An 18,819-nucleotide genomic window follows, 5' to 3' on the forward strand; every position below is an offset into this window, starting at 1 on the left:
GACCATTAAAAATAGGAACTACCATTTCCTAGAAAATGAAAGGAACAAAGTTTAAGAATTTATCTTGAAAAAAATAAAACTAAAATGTATTAAAAGGAGTTAATTTTATGTTTAATAAAAATGTGAATTATATTGCAATTATTTGATGATTATTAACAAAGAATATTTGAGATTATTTTCCAAAGAACATAATTGTATGCTCATGATACCTTTCAATGTAAAGGGAATAATTTTTGCAAAAAAAAAAAAAAAATGCATCAATTTTCCCAAAGGCCTCCCTGCATCCTTTGATATTCAAATCATCAAATTATTCTCCTTTGAAGCCTATCATGTCATGATCCTCCTTGTTGATTTTTTTCTTCTTCAATTATTAACTGGTCTAACTCTGTCGGATCCTCATTTGTCAATTATTTTGCATGTGATTAGAAAAATTCTTCATCATCCCTTCATCTTTGCAAAATCTTGCAACTTTTTTTCCAAGATGTACAGTTTTCTTCTGCAATCAAATTGGAATATATATGTGCTATGTCATCAGATGTTTGAGAGCACCCAGTGACGGTACCAATGCTGTGGCTGTAGAGAGAAGGGTGTTAAGTGAAGGGAGATATTCACATGGACACTAACTGTAATGAGTGGACTGTTTAGTTCATGCTGTCATGCACTGATGCTTTTCATCCCACTCTCCTATATAGCTGTAACTTTAGGGGTGATGGTAAATAACACTGGGATAAGAGGATTCCCTGTAGTAGACAGAATAGTAACTCCTCATGGAGAGTTCTTCACAGACAGCTAGTTAATGTCACATCCATCACCTGGTGTCATTCTAACACCATCGTTTAGAGAGAGGTGGAACAAGTATTTTTATACACAATTTACAGATGAGGAAACGGAGACTCAGCAAGATGGACACTTTTTTAAAGAATTTCTTCCTAGCCTTCTATCTTCATAGTAGTAACTTTCATTTACTGTTCTTTTGCTTGGTATTGAGTACTATGCTAAGTACTTTACACGTATCACCCCATTTATTCCTGATAACTGTCCTACTGAATGTTTACAATTAGGCATTATTAACCTAATTTTACAAAGTCAAAATGAAGATAATTAAAGTTAAGGAGCTTCTGTGTTAAGTCACTTACAGCTACAATGATGCTGTGTAACAAATGACCCCAAAATCACAAATACCTCCAACAATCATCATTCATTTCTTATTTAAAGAATCAGCTGAAGGACTGAGTTGACTCTGGTTCAGATTGTGGTTTGGGTTCAGTTCTGTTCCATGTGTCACTCAGTTGTGACTCAAGCTGAAGTGGCAGTAGCTATCTGGGACAAGACCGCCTCATGACATGTCAGCAGTGTATGTGGCTATGCTCATGTTATACCCCTAACTTATCACTGTCCAAAACGAGTCACTGGGTAAACACAAAATCAATGGAATAAGGATGTAAAATCTGTCTACTCTGGTGGAAGACACTGAAAAGTCACATGATTAAGAATATGGGTGGATAATCCTATTACAGGTATGGAGGGGCAGAGAGGGTGACAGTTAAGCATCTTCAACAACAGACCTATTTTACCATTGGCCCAATTTCCCCTAACAAGTTCTGGCTCTAGAGCCCATGGTGTTAACCACCTCAGGGTACTTCCTCAAACTGTACCTAATGCACAAAGGTGAGTCCTCATGGTCATGTTAATATTATGTCACCACTTCCTCCTGACCAAAGTTGTTTGGGACCTCCTGGCTGAACCCTCTTGATCCTCTTCTGTATATCTGGCCCTGTGTAGCTCAAAAACTGACCCAGATCTGGGTGATTACTTTCTGTATCTTTAGCACAGCAGCTAAGTAAGAAGAAAAGATTTCCTCCTGGCCTGGATTGAACTTACAAGTATATTGAAATAGCAATTCTAGCAATTCATAGGTCTTATTTCAATGGGTCCCTCTCCCCTAAATTTTAGGGCGTAGATAGGCTTAGCAAGACAAAATGACTCTCCAAATACATAGCTCATGAGCTCCATGGTCCTGATGTGACCTGCAACCTTCTGTTTAATGTACTTCTATCATCTGGGCAAGCAACTTACTGAAACTATTACAGATGACTTTCCTTAATCTTTACAGCAGTGAAATGGGCAAGATGTTCTTAACCCTTTCTTTATATGAGAAATTAGAACAATTGTTTCAGGTCGTAAGCTAGGAAGCAGCAAAGCCAAAGTCGGCCTAGCTGTGTCACTCCACTGCCTATGCCTTTAAACTCTACACTATTTTGTTTCTTCTTTCATTCTTGTCCTGCCTCTCTGCTTAGTAATCAACTGCTAAGAGCTGGATGGTCTTTTGCCTCAAAGCCCCGTGATACGACCAAACCATGGTCTGGTTCCTAGTCTCCAGGCTCTGTCCTTGACTCCATGCCGTAATCTCCCTTTGCTTTTCTCAGACACCTGTTTGCTACCATGTCCTTTAGTTCCATCTGGATCAGTTGCTTTCTGACCCTCAGGCCCACTGGCTAGATTCTGATGCCTGTTGCCTTCATCTTGCCACAGAGAACTCTCCCTTCTTAATGTCCTATTTTAAGGCATTTCTGCATTTACAACTCTATCAATTTGGATTGGAATATCTTAGGATTCAACTTTGGGACAAAGAGGTTGACAATATTTACAAGAATAAATCTATCATTACTGCTTTTATCCACAATATATCTCACATACTTAAATTATTCTTTGTATTGAAATTTACATATAATAAAATTAAACATTTTTAATGTACAGTTCTATTACTTTTAGCACACAAATAAGTTTGTGTAACTACTATCACAATTGATATACAGAACCATTCTATCACTCCCCAAAAATTTCCCCTACTTTCCCTTTACAGTTATACCCTTTTTCATGCATAACAATTGATAACCACTGGTCAGTTTCTCATTACTACAGTTTTGTGTTTTCAAGAATGTCATATAATTGGAACCACATAGTATGTAACTTTTTGAGACTGGCTTCTTTCACTCAGCATAATACCTTTCAGGTGCATCCAGGATGTTGTGTGTATCAATAGGTCATCCTTAGTGCTGAATAATATTCTGTTGTATGGATGTACCACAGTTTATCTATTCACCTGTTGAAGGACATTTGACCAATTTCAAGTTTGGAATGACTATGAATAGAGCAGGAATGAACATTCACATACAGATATTTATTTGAACAGAGGTTTTCATTACTCTAGGATAAGTCTCCAGGAGCAGATTGCTGGGTCATATGGTAGCTGTATTCTTAACTTTATAAGAACGTGCCACAAAGTTTTCCAAAGTTAGAGCTAGTTTTCATATCTACCTGTATGCAGTATTATTACAGGCAGATTACAGTGCTTATGTCTGATCTTTGCTCCTCCAGATCTACTCTTGGCTCTTCATCTTTCTCCATGCTCAGAAGATTGGTATCCATGACTGCACCAACCAGCTCCCTTATCTTTTCGCTTCCCATTGGATTTAGCTTGTGGGAGACACTGTCAAGATTGCAGAGGGCAGGAGGAGAAGGATGTCAGGATTTATTTGCCTGATCCTTCCCTTTTCGTTGCCAGAGGTGCTACTTCTCTCTAACATAGCTGCTGCTTTGTCCAGGCCACACACTTTCATTCCCTCACCTCCAACAGCCTACTCTCGGTCACCAGGGGTCAACGCACTGTCCCTGGTCATTTTATATTCAGTATCTTAATCTTCCCAAAATTACTATAAAATAGGAAGATAGGTGAGAAAACAGAGGCTCAAAGTTAACTTGTATAAGGTCACATGGCTGGTAAATAGCTACCAAGATGAAAATCCAAGACTTTTGACTTTTAAGCCTATGCTCTTCCCAATAAACTGACTGCACTCCAATTGTGTCAATGCTCTTAACATATATCTTTACAAGTAATTCACTGCACATGCTGGAAGCACTAAAATAAGCTAGCAAAGTCTTGAATTCATGATTCACATCTTCCGAGGAGATTGACTATACCAACATAGCTTCTCTTTTTCTTATTTATTTGATTTTGTTTCTTAATTCCTAATACTCATGGTATCTTTCACATCAATTCTAAGCTTAATAAAAATGATCAAAATTCCTGAATAAAACATGGGAAGGCTAAATAAAATATTCTCATTCTAAGTGAATATTTTATAATGCTAATATACCCCATACTCATTATTTCAATGAATAATTGAACAGATTAATAATTTCATTTAAACTTTAAATATTTTAAAATAAACATCTACTGACATAATTACCAACGGTGAAACTGAAAGCAAATAATCTTATTTAACTAAACAACCAATGCCTAATGTTGGTCTGGCCTTACTACCTTTAGGGAGAGACATGAATATAGGTACAATGGAAGCTCTATATGCACATTCACCTATTCATTCTTTTACAAATAATTATTGACTTCATTTCAGCCCTTACCCAAAGTCTCTCTGCTAGTAAAAAGAGGAGCAACTTCTCTTGATTTCCACATCAGGAATCTATTTGCTATGTGAGTGTCATTTTAACTGGTGTCTGCAGAACACCAGTGCTCCCAAGATGCACTCTTAAGGATCTACTAAGTGCTCTTTAGGGAGCCCAACTGTCCCAATTTGTCCAAGAGTGAGGGATTTTCCCAAGATGTGGGACTTTCAACACTAAAACTGGAAAAATCCTGGGCAAACTGGAATGAAATGGTCACTCTAACTAGATAGCGTATGTTTGAATTCAATTATAAGAAGGTCACCTAGATGATTCAGCATATATGTACACACACACACACACAGGTATATATGCATATATATACACATATATATTCATAGTACTGCTGGAATTATGCAAACAAAATTATTTGTAATTTTCACTACCATCTTTCTTTCCTCTTATCCCCAACTCCAGAGGAGCCAGAAGCAGCAGACTGAGTTGGGGAAAAGATAGAGAAAGGAGAGCAAAGAAGAGCCTGCATTTCCTTCCCCACTGCTAGTCAGTGGAATGCAAGGCAAGTAAACCCAAGTGAGCAAATCAGCTCTGAATTGATGACAGACTAGACTCCTGAATTTTCTCTCTCTGAAAATGATATCGCTAAAATATTTGAAAGCAACCAGAAAACTAATGGAATCTGCTTAATACAGCATCTGGGAATGGAGAAAGGAATTCAAAAAAGATATCTGAAGGCAGAGCTGGGCATAAAACAAAGCCATTTCTTGGCTGTTCCCTATAAGGCCAACCTGCTTAAAAATGTAGTTATGGGAATGAAGGTATCTCTTTGAATACTGATTTCAATTTTGGGGGGTTAATTCCCAGAAGTGGAATTGCTGGATTATATTTTTAATTTTTTGTAAAACCTCCATATTGTTTTCTATAGCAACTGCACCATTCCCACCAACAGTACATGTGTTCCAATTTCTCCACATCCTCACCACCACTTATCTTTTTAAAAATTTTTTATTTAAATTAAATTTAATTAACATATACTGTATTATTAGTTTCAGAGGTAGAATTTAGTGATTCATCAGTTGCATACAACACCCAGTGCTCATTACTTCAAGTGCCCTCCTTAACACCCATCGCCCAGTTACCCCATCCCCCACCTACCTCCCCTCCAGCAACCCTCAGTTTGTTTCCTATAGTTAAGAGTCTCTTATGGTTTGCCTCCCTGTCTGTTTTTGTCTTATTTTATTTTTCCTTCCCTTCCCCTATGTTCATCTGTTTTGTTTCTTAAGTTCCACATGTGAGTGAAATCATATGGTATTTGCCTTTCTTTGACTGACTTACTTTGCTCAGCACAATACCCTCTAGTTCCATCCACATCATTGCAAATGGCAACATTTCATCCCTTTTGATGGCTGAGTAATATTCCGTTTAATATATATACCATTTCTTCTTTATCCAGTCATCTGACAATGGACATCTGGGCTCTTTCCATAGTTTGGCTAATATGGCCATTGTTGCTATAAACATTGGGGTTCATGTGCCCCTTTGGATCACTATGTTTATATCCTTTGGATAACTCCCTAGTAGTGCAATTGCTGGGTTGTAGGGTAGCTCTACTGTTAACTTTCTGAGGAACCTCCATACTGTTTTCCAGAGGGGCTGCACCAGTTTGCATTCCCACCAACAGTGTAAGGGGTTCCCCTTTCTCTGCATCCTTGCCAACATCTGTTGTTTCCTGAGTTGTTAATTTCAGCTATTCTGACTGGTGTGAGGTGGTATCTCATTGTGGTTTTGATTTGTATTTCCCTGATGCCGAGTCATGTTGAGCATTTTTTCATGTGTCCAGTGACTATTTGTATGTCTTCTTTGGAGAAGTATCTGTTCATGTCTTCTGCCCATTTCTTGACCGGATTTTTTGTTTTTGGGGTATTGAGTTTGATAAGTTCTTTATAGATTTTGGATACCAGCTCTTTATCTGATAAGAGATTTGCAAATTTCTTCTCCCATTACGAAGTTGCCTTTTAGTTTGTTTACTGTTTCCTTAGCTGTTCAAAAGCTTTTTATCTTGATAAAGTATAATAGCTATCTTAACAGGTGTGAGGGGATATCTCATTATGGTTTTGATTTGCATTTCCCTGATGATGAGTGATACTGAGAACCTTTTCATGTACCTCTTGGCCCTTTGTATGCCCCCTTCTGCAGAAATGTCTATTTAAGTTTTTTCATTAATCAGATTATTTGGTTATTTTTGCTATTGAGTTATAGGAGTTCCTTACATATTTTGCATATTAGCCCCTTATCTGATATATGGTTTACAGCATTATTCACAATATCCAAGATACAAGAACTACAAAAATGTTCATCAGTGAGTGGATGAAAAAGGAAAACAGGGTATATACATACAATGGAATACTATCCAGCCTTTAAAAAGAAAGAAATCCTGCCATATGTGACAACATATGGAGGACATTATGCTAAGTGAATATCTCAGTCACAGAAGGACAAATACTTCATGACCTCATATGTGGAATCTAAAATAGTCAAACTCAGGGCGCCTGGGTGGCTCAGTCGTTAAGCATCTGCCTTCGGCTCAGGGCTCGATCCCAGAGTCCTGGGATCGAGCCCTGCATTGGGCTCCTCTGCTGGGAGCCTGCTTCTTCCTCTCCCACTCCCCGTGCTTGTGTTCCCTCTCTCGCTGGCTGTCTCTCTGTCAAATAAATAAATAAAATCTTAAAAAAAAAAAAAAAGAAAGAAAGAAACAGAGAATAGAATGGTGGTTGCCAGGGCCTGGGAGAAGGAAGAAAAGAGGAGTTGCTGTATATTTCAGTTATACAAAATAAATGTTTTATAAATCTGCTGTACAACATGGTACCTATTTTTAACAATACTGTAGTATGCACTTTAAAACTTGATAAGGGGGTAGGCCTCATTTCAAGTGTTCTCACATCAATTTAGAAATAGAAAAGGTAGTTATGAAAGAATCAAAGGCCCCAGTGAATTATTTATATGTGGAAAAGGAGAGGCAGGGATCAGGGTTCTCAGTCTACCTATGGGAGAAATTGAAGTAATATTTCCATGTGCTATGAAGGTGAAGGATATGGAGATGGAAGGTTTGAGCTCTAGACTTCATATGTAATAGCAATTCCTGGCTGTGGGACCTTGGGAAAGTCATGAACTACTTTAAGTCTCATTTTTGCATCTGTAACATGGGGATGGTAATATCCACTGCATAAAGTTCTGGTGAGGGGAAAATATGATAGTGCATGCACAAGTGCTTTGTAAATATAAAGCGCTATGGAGACATCAGATATTATTAGCAACAGAAAGAAAATCAAGAGAAAGGGTCTTAGAATGGCACAGAGAGCTGGTTTTCTGTATGCTCATTCTCAAATGATAAAGCACAGAAGAGTGGCTGAATCCTGCAGACAGTAGAAAACAAGATGAGAAGTCAGAGTTAGGGTCAGGGTTGTTGATTTGTGGCTTTCCTAAGTAAAGGACAGCCACAGTCAAATATTTTGTGCCATACCCTGCTCTCACTCTCTTGCTCCATACCAACTCATCTTTCTAATTTCAGCTCAGTGAGCACTTTCTCAGGGAAGCTTTCTCTGAACACCATACCCACCCCTCAGACAAAGTCCACCTCAACATAGTTGAAATATCACATTTATTTTTTTAATTACTTGACTGATGCCTGTCTCTACCCGACACCAACTAGATAGCAAGCACCAAGGAGGAAGGAATCAAAACCATGTATGTTTACCTTCATATCCTTATCACCAAGCTGACTGACTGGTATGGAATAAATGTATACTAAAAATCTGAATAATGTATGATACATCCTGCCCCATCTGTCCTTCCTTATCTGCCTAATCATGCCACCTACCATCTATCCTTGAATTCTGAAACCTTATTGTATCTGGCCTTTTATTGGATTTCCAGTTAATGCTGTGCTGGACTCTGCTCCTTGAAGATCGATGTTGGTCTGTCTCTATTTTGTTCACCCCATAACGCCCAGGATGTGGATAAACTATAGGTGGTACTCAGTAAGTGCACAGCGGCTCTTAGCTCAGGAATCCGACTGCAGTAGGGAGCTGCCACTTTCTCCATCATCTTTGCCAACTGCACCCAAGGGAGCACTTAATTCTGAACTTGATGCCAGCTGGATCTCTAATTAAAATAAATTACTCGGATTCTGACAAGGCCTCCACATGCACATGGAGCTAGAGAGTCCTTAGTGCAATGGGTCTCCAACTGCGTGTCCCAGAATCCCAGGGTTCGCTGTAGAATCTCACAAACTGAGCAGACAGAGAAGCCCAGTGGGGAGCCAAAGAGGAGATTTTAAGTTTCCTCACCTTTTCTTTAAGCCAGGCAGCTGTTCTCTCTGTTCTATACATTAAGGTTTCGGGTTAAGATTTTAGTGGTATTTTCCACTTTACATAAGAGGGTATTACCCAGATAACAGAGGGAATTGGTGGCTAAAACCTGACAGGAGAATGCTACCCATGAGAAAACTATACTGATAATCTCCTTCAAGTGGAATATTTTCTAAGTTTCTATGTGATCTGAGCTTCACTTTTTATGAAAACAACAGTCCCTAGAGCCCTCTCTGTATCACATATTCTACAATTTGGCTGATTTGGCAGCACTATTAATAATATCATTTAGAAAGTATAATTTAATAATCATCAGTAGTGACTTGCTGAGTATCTCAGTGTGTGGGCCCTTGCCCGACAATTTCCTCATGGGCGTGGGCTTAGGTGTCTCTTCCATACAAACAATCATCCTGTCATTAAGTCTGTGTGTGCCACACTTGTCAGAAGTAATCACGGCAACATCAGTAACAAACAGAAAAAAGAACAGATATTTTGGGGGAAATGGACACATCCAAGACTTCACAAAAACAGAATGATCTCTAGCATTTGCATTTGTTATTCTGTATTTGTGGTTTCTATTTTCATTGACAATGTTTTATATTTTTCCTTATTTATTCTTTCTAGCTTCTTCATTGCATATAAGTTTATAATACTATTTTTCCATTTCAGTCTTATGTGCTGAATCACTGAAAACATAAGATTAAACCAGCAAAAGAGAAGGAACCTATTTTAGGATCTGTAAGACAGGGAATATAGAAAATCTCCTAGGACAAGGGACACTGGTTTTCTTGAGAAGCATTGCCATTAATCTAACCATGAAAAGGTATTTCCAGACCTAAATGTTCATAATGGAAAGAAAGACACACACACACACACACACACACACACACACACACACACACAGAGCAATAGATCAGTGAGAAAGAAGTTCAGAAATAATGGGGGAAAGTTGGTAAGCAAAAAGCATGAGTCTTAGAGTTTATTTAAAGGAAAAATTATTTAAAGGAAAAATACTAGCCCTTACAAATCATTCTCAACCTCTCTCAGTCTCAATACTTTAGGTACTTAAAATCTATTGAAGACCCCACAAAGCATTTGTTTATGAGAGCTGTATCTTTTAATATTGACCATATTTGAAATTAAACCTGAAAAATATAAAGGATCTTTATTAATTTAAGTAACAATAAACTCATTACATTCATAACACGTTTCTATGAAAATGAAAAAAAAATTAAAAAGGCATTAAGCATTCAAGCTCAGGTTGGCAAATATAAATTTTCCAAAATTCTAAAAATGGTTGCTTTATTAATTTAAGTAACAATAAACTCATTACATTCATAACACATTTCTATGAAAATGAAAAAAAAATTAAAAAGGCATTAAGCATTCAAGCTCAGGTTGGCAAATATAAATTTTCCAAAATTCTAAAAATGGTTGCATGGACCCTCAAATTTGCCATTGGCAACTAATACAGTCAGTTGTTTTTTCTTGAAATGACAAGTTCACGTCATTCATTTTAGAGAAAATGTCTGCCAAATGCCCAAGACCAAATACCAACAGTCTGTCCGCTGGTCTTTCAAGTAAAAATGGTGTTCAGTGAAAAAAGCAGATAATTCTCCTCACAACTCAAACAACTGCCAAAATATGTTTCCTTGAGATAACCATTATACTATACCTAGTTTGCAATGGAACTATTTCCTGTGTATTTCCTATTTCATTATACAGAATAATAAAAATGATTTTACTTCCTCATGAAGGACAGTCCTAAATGAAACTAGCATTTTTTTAATACTGTAAATGCATGGTTTGAAGAATATGACTCTTCTTATGATTTGATCCCACTGTCTTAATGTGTCCTACAGCAGCATTATTTTGGCAATAGCACTGTAAATGTCAGTGGAAAAAACATATGGTATCTCAGTATTACTATGAAAATAGTTTTGACCTCTCAGACTCCCTGAGTCTTGGGACCCTCCAGGAAACTACTGTGATGACCACTGCCTTTAATTTTTTCCTGCTTCCCTTTCTTCCCTCCCTATGCTTGTGAACAAGGCAGGTAGAGGCTTGGAGCCAAATACTAATGGACAACCACAGATAAATATAACTTGTCTCCTATCCCCACAGACTCTAGTCTCCTTGAAAGCTCCATCTCCTAGTGATACACTCCCTTTCTTTCCCTACTGCCCCCTTGCAACAAAAAATCCCTAATCAAGCGGAACATTTAAAAGACCCAAACCAGATCCTTCAGGTTTGATTTTGTTCCATGGATTTTTCATAGCCTATATAATCTATTATTAATATCTATAATCTATAAGCATTAATTAATTGATCAGTATTTTCATTCCTTTTCTTACATTCTGCAACATTAGTATATTTATTAGAATGAATTATATGAAATTTCCATTTTTGAACGTGTCAAAAATGGTTGAATAACATCAATTTCATGTAGTTCAAACACATAGCCAAAGCATTATTTTCTATTATTGGAGGGGAAAAAGCAAAATACATCAGCTGAAAGAAAATGGACTGTTTGCAAGTGATAGGATGGACATTTACTCCAATAAGAAGGATTTCAGTGAAGTAAAGATCACATGACTTAAAATGTGCCTTTGTTGAAACAAACAAGGCCATTTTGGACCATGCTGGTTTTGTTCAAATATTGAGCTCACCTGTTTGTTTTTATGACCCTGTACTGTTGGGGAAGACAAATATTGAGCTCACCTGTTTTTATGACCCTATACTGTTGGGGAAGACAGATGTCCCATTGCTGATATCCTTCCATGTGGACATCTAGCCTCTCACACACACCAACCCACTCACTCCTCCCCATGAGAAATTTAAGATAAAGAACAGAGCTTCATCTGCACTGACTGCTTTTCTCTTAGGATGACAAGTGCAGTCTACTCCTTCAAACTGTACCTTATACAGGGGCAACCTCCTAGGTGGGAAGAAGGGGTGGGCTTTGGTGATGCAGCATTGTCTTCAGGTGGAAAATTTTTTAGTAATCTGGGATTCACAGTAAAGAATCACTCTATAACCACACACCTAAAGCACTTTCTGACTTCTCAATGACTAGCTCTCAATTTGGCAGGAAAAGAAAGATTAATTTTTGACTCCTTAGATATCAACATGGTGCTGTTCTTATTTATTCATCCAGTCCATAACATAATGCCTGGCACACAGCAGCCACTCAACAAATATTTGTTGAATGAGTGAATGCTTGCAAATATGTATCTTAAGAATGAGACTCTATGGCTTATCCATGCATGAAGGCCAAGGGAAGAAGTTTATATTTTATGCTAAGGATGTTAAGGGAGTAGGAAATTACTGAAGGTTTTAAGCAGGAGGGTACATGATCAAATTCATGTTTAAAATGTTAATTAAATAATCGTGAAGACAAATGGGAAATTGTTTCTGGTGGAGATCCAGACAAGGGCAGGTGGTAGTGAGTGGGGGAGGAGGATGTCATATGGGTCTATTTCCACCTCATTACTTTCATGGTCTTCTTTCCAGAGATGAAATGGGGAGATTTGCATCCTGCTTGATCTCTGTAGGTGGATGGTGTTACTTTTCTGATCTGCTTCACTATATCTGGCTGTTTGTCCTTGATACAATGAGGCTTCTCTGGGGCTTATGACAATGTTGTCAATTATTTTTCCCAGAGGGAAAACAAAATTGACCGTAGAATTTTATTGATGAGTTTTGGCTATCTGCTTCTTAGAGATAAAAAGCCTTCCGCACATTATATGACTGCCAATTTAGACACTCTTTCATAGTCATTGTGGTCTAGTGATCATGGATGTCATCTGGGGACAAATCATTTATTTGTCTCTGCCTTCTGCCTCAGAACTGCTCTATAAACAGACTGATGGAATATTCCAGATATGGCAAGGGGACTTGAGGACCTGCTGTAAGGTTTTAAAGGTAACTTTACTACTTGCCACCCTTAACTGGAGAATACGTCTCTTTTCTCTTAAAAGTCACCATTTTTAGTAAAGGCCACATCATCTACAACATGGAAGGAAGAAGAGTGTCAGCCTACCCAAATAGATCAGCTGGATTAATCTCGATCATTTGTAGGGTGACAGAGGTTGGCAAAATCCCATCTTTGCGTCCAAATTATAAGAAAAACTTGAAACTGGAATTAAAGCCAATAGTGACCATGAGTAAATGAAAATAGGTTTGACATTGTCACAAACTCATGAGACTATGTGTTATCATAAAAAGGTAAAGAGGAAGCATAATAGCTATTGGTACTGTTTTTCCCCCACAGTTCCCAAGATTTTGAACTCAGATTACTGAAGAAAATTGGTAGGGTTTAGATCATGCTGCCAGTAAACACAAGTGAAACCACACCATCTTTCCAATCTCCAGCATAACAGAACTAAGTATTCTCTTTTACCAGGGTCATATTCATCAGAGAAATGTTTGCTTATAACTTCAGTTGTGCAGTTTTAGCATGGATAAGCCACAGAGTCTAATTCTTAAGAAGTTAAATATTTGCAAACATTATTCATTCAACAAATATTTACTGAATGGCTGCTGTGTACCAGGCATTATGCTATAGATTAAGTAAATATTAACAAAACAGATACACTCTCTGACCTCAGGATTACATATAATGGAAGCATGTGCAGAATATAGAATTTTCCGTTTCTAAGCCAAATACCACGAGAGCAATTTAACTTATCCAATTATACAGATGAGAAAACAGAGACCTAAGGAGTTACTTTCCTAGCATCACATAGTAGTAAACAAAAGTACTGGAGGTGATAATAAGCACCATTAATCTTTATTGAGTACTAACTACGTGCCAAGTACCTGGTAAGCAAGTTCTTGACATGGGCTATTTTCATGAATTTTTATACATTTTTTCTCAAATAAGAAGAATGAGGTATAAGTTCATAAAGCTGGGAAATCATTGAGCTAAGGTTTATCAAGGTATGGTGACTTGAAAGAAAGTGTTCCTAGTCACTGTCATACTGCAAAAGTATGTCATCTCAGTGACACATCCACTTATCACCACCTAAAATCCAACACCTGCTAATATCCACAAAACTAAGGGAATTTAGCCAATGCATAAAGAAATTGTGATATAAAACCCATCTGCTTTCTTGCATTAAAGCCAGGAGTGGCCATGAAAAATAAAAATAGGTTTAAGATTTCTAAAAATGTCTGAAAATTTGGTCATTGGTATATCAAGTTTTCATGTAGGAATTATACATGGTGCTAGAAAATGATTATTCTTAACAATAGAGGTTGAAACCAAAAACTGACTTTCTGTAAAGATAAGTCTCCTTCATTTTACCAGACAGCTCCCCAAGAGGGCCCTTGAAATGTTATGACTTTCAGGTCCCTCAAAACTTATATTTGTCACTACTTTACCCAATATATAGAAGTGTGCCCTAAGAGAGTTAATTCTGGCTTTGAATTTCTAACTACAAGGCTTTGGGTAATTTATCTCTTGGAACCCATATTTCTGCATCTACTAAATGGAAATATACACTCTTGACATCATAGGGTTGTTGGGAGAACAACAGTGGCCATGTTTTGTTTTGTTTTGTTTTTAAGATTTTATTTATTTATTTGACAGAGAGAGAGACAGCCAACAAGAGAGGGAACACAAGCAGGGGGAGTGGGAGAGGAAGAAGCAGGCTCCCAGTGGAGCAGGGAGCCTGATGTGGGACTCGATCCCAGGACCCTGGAATCACACCCTGAGCCAAAGGCAGATGCTTAACAACTGAGCCACCCAGGTGCCCCGAGAGTGGCCATGTTCATACAGCAAGAAAAAACAATGGTACATGTTGCCTCTTATACCTCTGTCTCCTTGAGGATGACTTTTATCCACAATAACAACACCTCAAGATACGGTGGCTAAAATGAACAAGAGTCCATCTTTCTCGTCTAATAAGAAGTCTAGAAAGAGTCTTAGAGATGTCATTGGGATCCAGACTCATTGAATCTTTCTCTTCAGCCTTGCTTAGTGTGGACTCCATCTTCCCAGTCTCAGAATGGCTATCACAGACATTTTGTTTGCATTCCAGGAAGAAAAAAGGAGAAGGGAACATGAGGTATGCAGCTGAATCCATCTCCTTGTAACAGGAAAACACTACTATTTCCAGAAAGCCCACTGTGTAGGGAAGGAGCTAATCTGTAGTTTGTCTCTGATAATTCTATTCCTATCTCATGGATGGCTAGAACCATGCCAGGAACCATGGTACTGACCCTTGGGCAAAAAAGGGATAAAACGCCCTAGCTAGTGGTTTACAATATTATGTTTAAAGTCCAATACTCCCCAGGAGGCATGCTATACCAGCTTCTCTACACTGTTTGTTGAAAATGTGTAGATTGATAGGGAGCAGCTGGTTTACCTGGTTTTATAGCCTAGTTTTTGTTATTCGACCAGTAGCGTATAAAAAAACTCCTCAGTAAACTTGTGCCTCAGCTTCCCTAAAAACAAGCTATCTCACAATATTTGGATAGTTTATGAACTGGTGAGGAGGTACCTCCTCTGAGACTGAGAAGCTGTGCCTAGATATTTCAAACCTTCCTAATGTTTACCTATGCTTCCTTTCTCTTTCTATATTGTATCTTAAATCTTCATTAAAGATATATATATATATATATACACACACACATATATATAGAGATGTATCTTTAAATACATAATCCCTATTTGATATATAGAATAGGTATATAGAGATAGATAATATCTATGTAACAAGAATCTATATATATATGATCTGTATTTACATACAGGGTCTATATTTATGTATTATACATACATACACATGCATACACGTACACACACTCGTGAGTTGTTTTAATTATCCAATCCTGTGTAAATGTTGCAATCACTCAGTTATATCTCACTCGTAAGAAGCGAATCCCATAGCAATCTCAGCTCTAGGGGATCTGTGGTGGAGAGAATTTTTAACTAGTAACATCTCTTAAACAAAATTGGAATTCTGTACACATGAAAGAGAAAGGTGTTTATCTAGTACAGGGTTCTCAAACTTCAGCTAGCATCAGAATTATAAATTGTCAGACCCCGACCCCAGAGTTTGATTCAATAGGTCTGGAAGGGGCCTGAGAATTCACATTCTTAACAGCTTCCAAGGTGATGCTGTTTCTGCTGGTCCAGGGATTATACTTTGAAAACCATTTGCCTAGCAGAATGAAAACAGTGTAGGATTAGCCTTGTTTTGTCTTTGACAGCTTCTACCGGGTTGATTTTATGGTCCAAGCAAAGCAGAAAATAAATGAAACCAATATTAAACCTGGATGGGGCTTATTTCTATTTTCCTGGGGAAAATGCCACATAAATATCAGCCCATTTCATTGGCTTTATTTGGTCTGGGTACCAGAAGGGTGTTAATGAAGAGGCTGGCTATTTGGCCAAGGATTTTTAAACCCATTTCAGCAGTGAAGAGTGAGCACTTGTGCCAACTGCCATAGAAGAAACACAGAGGAAATATGACAGATGAATCCTAAGGACAGCCAGTTCTGAAAATGCTATTTTCCACTGCAAAAATATGACCAGAGAGACCATGTATTCCAGAAGCTGCCAAGCTGGGGCAACAGGAAAAAAGAGGAGAGAAGCTGAGAACTGATGTCCATAGCCTTGTATTTCCGGTTTTCATTGACTTCAGCATAATGCTTGTGTTCCGGCTGTCATGGGAAGAAAATCTGGGCCTTTCTGACAAGCCATTGGAGCAGGACACTAGACCTAGCCTGACTTCCCTTGAGAAATGCTAGACCCATCTCTTCTCTCCTAAATTCTACGGCCCCATTTCCCTAAATCTTGTTTGATAAAGGTCTATGATTCCTTATCCACAATTCTAAAATCCAAACTCTCTGAAAACCAAGAGTTTGTAATCCATTTGTGGTAAAACCTGACCTGATTACATTTGGCAGCAAAGCCTGATGTAAACTGACACAAAACTATTCGTAGTCTTTAAATTTTCTTACTTGGTGTGAACAATTCTACATTTCACTGCAGAAAAATTAACACACTTGATTATAAAGCTCTGCCCAGACATGCTGGGGAGATTTTATATAATCAATGAAATATGCATCATGTTACCTTTCAAAAGAAGAAAAATTCTGAATTCCAAAATGTATCTGGTTCCAGGAGTTTTTAATATGGTATTGTGGACCTGACCTTTACTTTGCCTATTCATCCTGGTTCCCATTTTTGATGAATCTTTCCGTCACAGCCTTGCCCAGATCTCCTTCTCCTGGGGCACTTTTCCAATACATCCAGATGTTCTCGAGTTCCCTAGCAACTGGAGACATGATGCCACTAGTCCGTGGCTGAATTCTATTTTGAACTCAGTAGGAAGCTTTGCTCATGAAGTCCCTTCTCAGTGGACGGAAACTCAGGAGAGGAAGTCTGAATCTCCTCACTTGACTGCTTACTTTGGGAAAATCACCTTAATAGTTTAAGTCTTCCATTTATTTTCTTAGGCCACATTCCCGGCAGTATTTTATATACAAAGGGAAGAAACAAAAGCTCAGAAAAATTAATCAACTTCCTATAATACTGTCCCAACATGATTCCAAGACACAATATTGTAAGCAACTTGAGGGAAGAAACAGACTCCACCATCTTCTGTACAGAACAACTGCATAATTTGCAGAGTCCTGTGAAAACAAAAGTGCAGGATCCCTTGTCCCAAATACACTAAGAATTTCCAGACAGTAATATCAGAACAGTAAACCAAACACCAGGTGCTTTAAGTGTGAGGTTGTGCATGGGTGCCCAAGTCTCATGCCCATGAAGCCGGCACTGCTTCTATATTTTCCACAGCACCTAGTATAGGATGACTTGATGAAATAATGTTTTAATTGAATGCTATCAATGACAATCAATGGGAAGTAATGCTAAGAAACGACATTCACAAAATATTATAAAGTTGACTTCACAATATTCCTCCTTACTTTAGTACTATCCATTACACAGTCTGCTTAACTTGCAAACTGCTTTTTTATGCGTTGAAACAACACTTCTGTAGCAGGCATATTGCCCAGGAGATGGCAACACTGCTAAAAAACCTATCTGTGCTCAAAGTAATTTATTATCCTTAAAGCTTTTCCTTCTTTTTATACACCAAGTTATAACCTCTTCCAGAAACCATTACCCAAGACTTTCTCAAAACACTTTCTTCTGGTTGCATTGTGGATATGATGGCATGTCCATTTGTCATGGTGAGTTTATAAACATCGAACTTTTCTTCACTGAATATTCAACTTATTCAAATGCTGCCAGCTCACGATATGAAAAGCAAGCTAACCAGCCAGTAAGGCCAGAGTCTACACAATCATGCCTAATTGGTAGAAAAGGTTGGTTTCATTATGAATAAGCCGGTAATGTTCAATTATCTGTACAAATGAAAGGGAGCTGAAGTGTTTAAAATAAAAAATAATGCATAATTCAAAAACCTCTTTTGTGACTGCACTGTTGTCTTTTTTCCCATATTCTCATCAACTATGCTTTGTGTATGACGTGTGAAGAGCTCCATGTACACAAAATATATAGGCGGTTGAGTCAGATAAGCCAAAGACTTGTCTAGTGTCCCCTTTTTGTGACCTTGTGCAACTCTAAGGCCAAAAAGATGTTCAAGCTCTGGGAAACCTTAAATATAAATAGTCTCTGCTTCCTCACATCATGGAGGGAGAATCTGAAGCTCGGTCCCATCCATACTGGAAACTGGACTCAGATTCTTGTCTCCCCTGCTCTCCTCAAACTCACAAGGTAGCCAAGAGCTTGCCATCTACTGTACTGGCCTAGCTTCCATGTCAAAAATAGAGCTGAACTGTCAAGGACTGCTGAAAGCAGATCAGGCATCATGGTATTTTGACTTCTGAAGTGTCCACCATTCAGGAGGGTATGTGTTGTGGTGAGTACTGTGTATTGTGTAAGACTGATGAATCACAGACCTGTACCCCTGAAACAAATAATACATTATATGTTAAAAAAAAAAAAAAAGAAATGAAGTGTCTACAAAAGAAGTTTCTAAGAGTGGTA

The sequence above is a fragment of the Ursus arctos genome, unplaced genomic scaffold, assembly GCF_023065955.2.
Source record: "Ursus arctos isolate Adak ecotype North America unplaced genomic scaffold, UrsArc2.0 scaffold_14, whole genome shotgun sequence".
NCBI lineage: Eukaryota > Metazoa > Chordata > Mammalia > Carnivora > Ursidae > Ursus > Ursus arctos.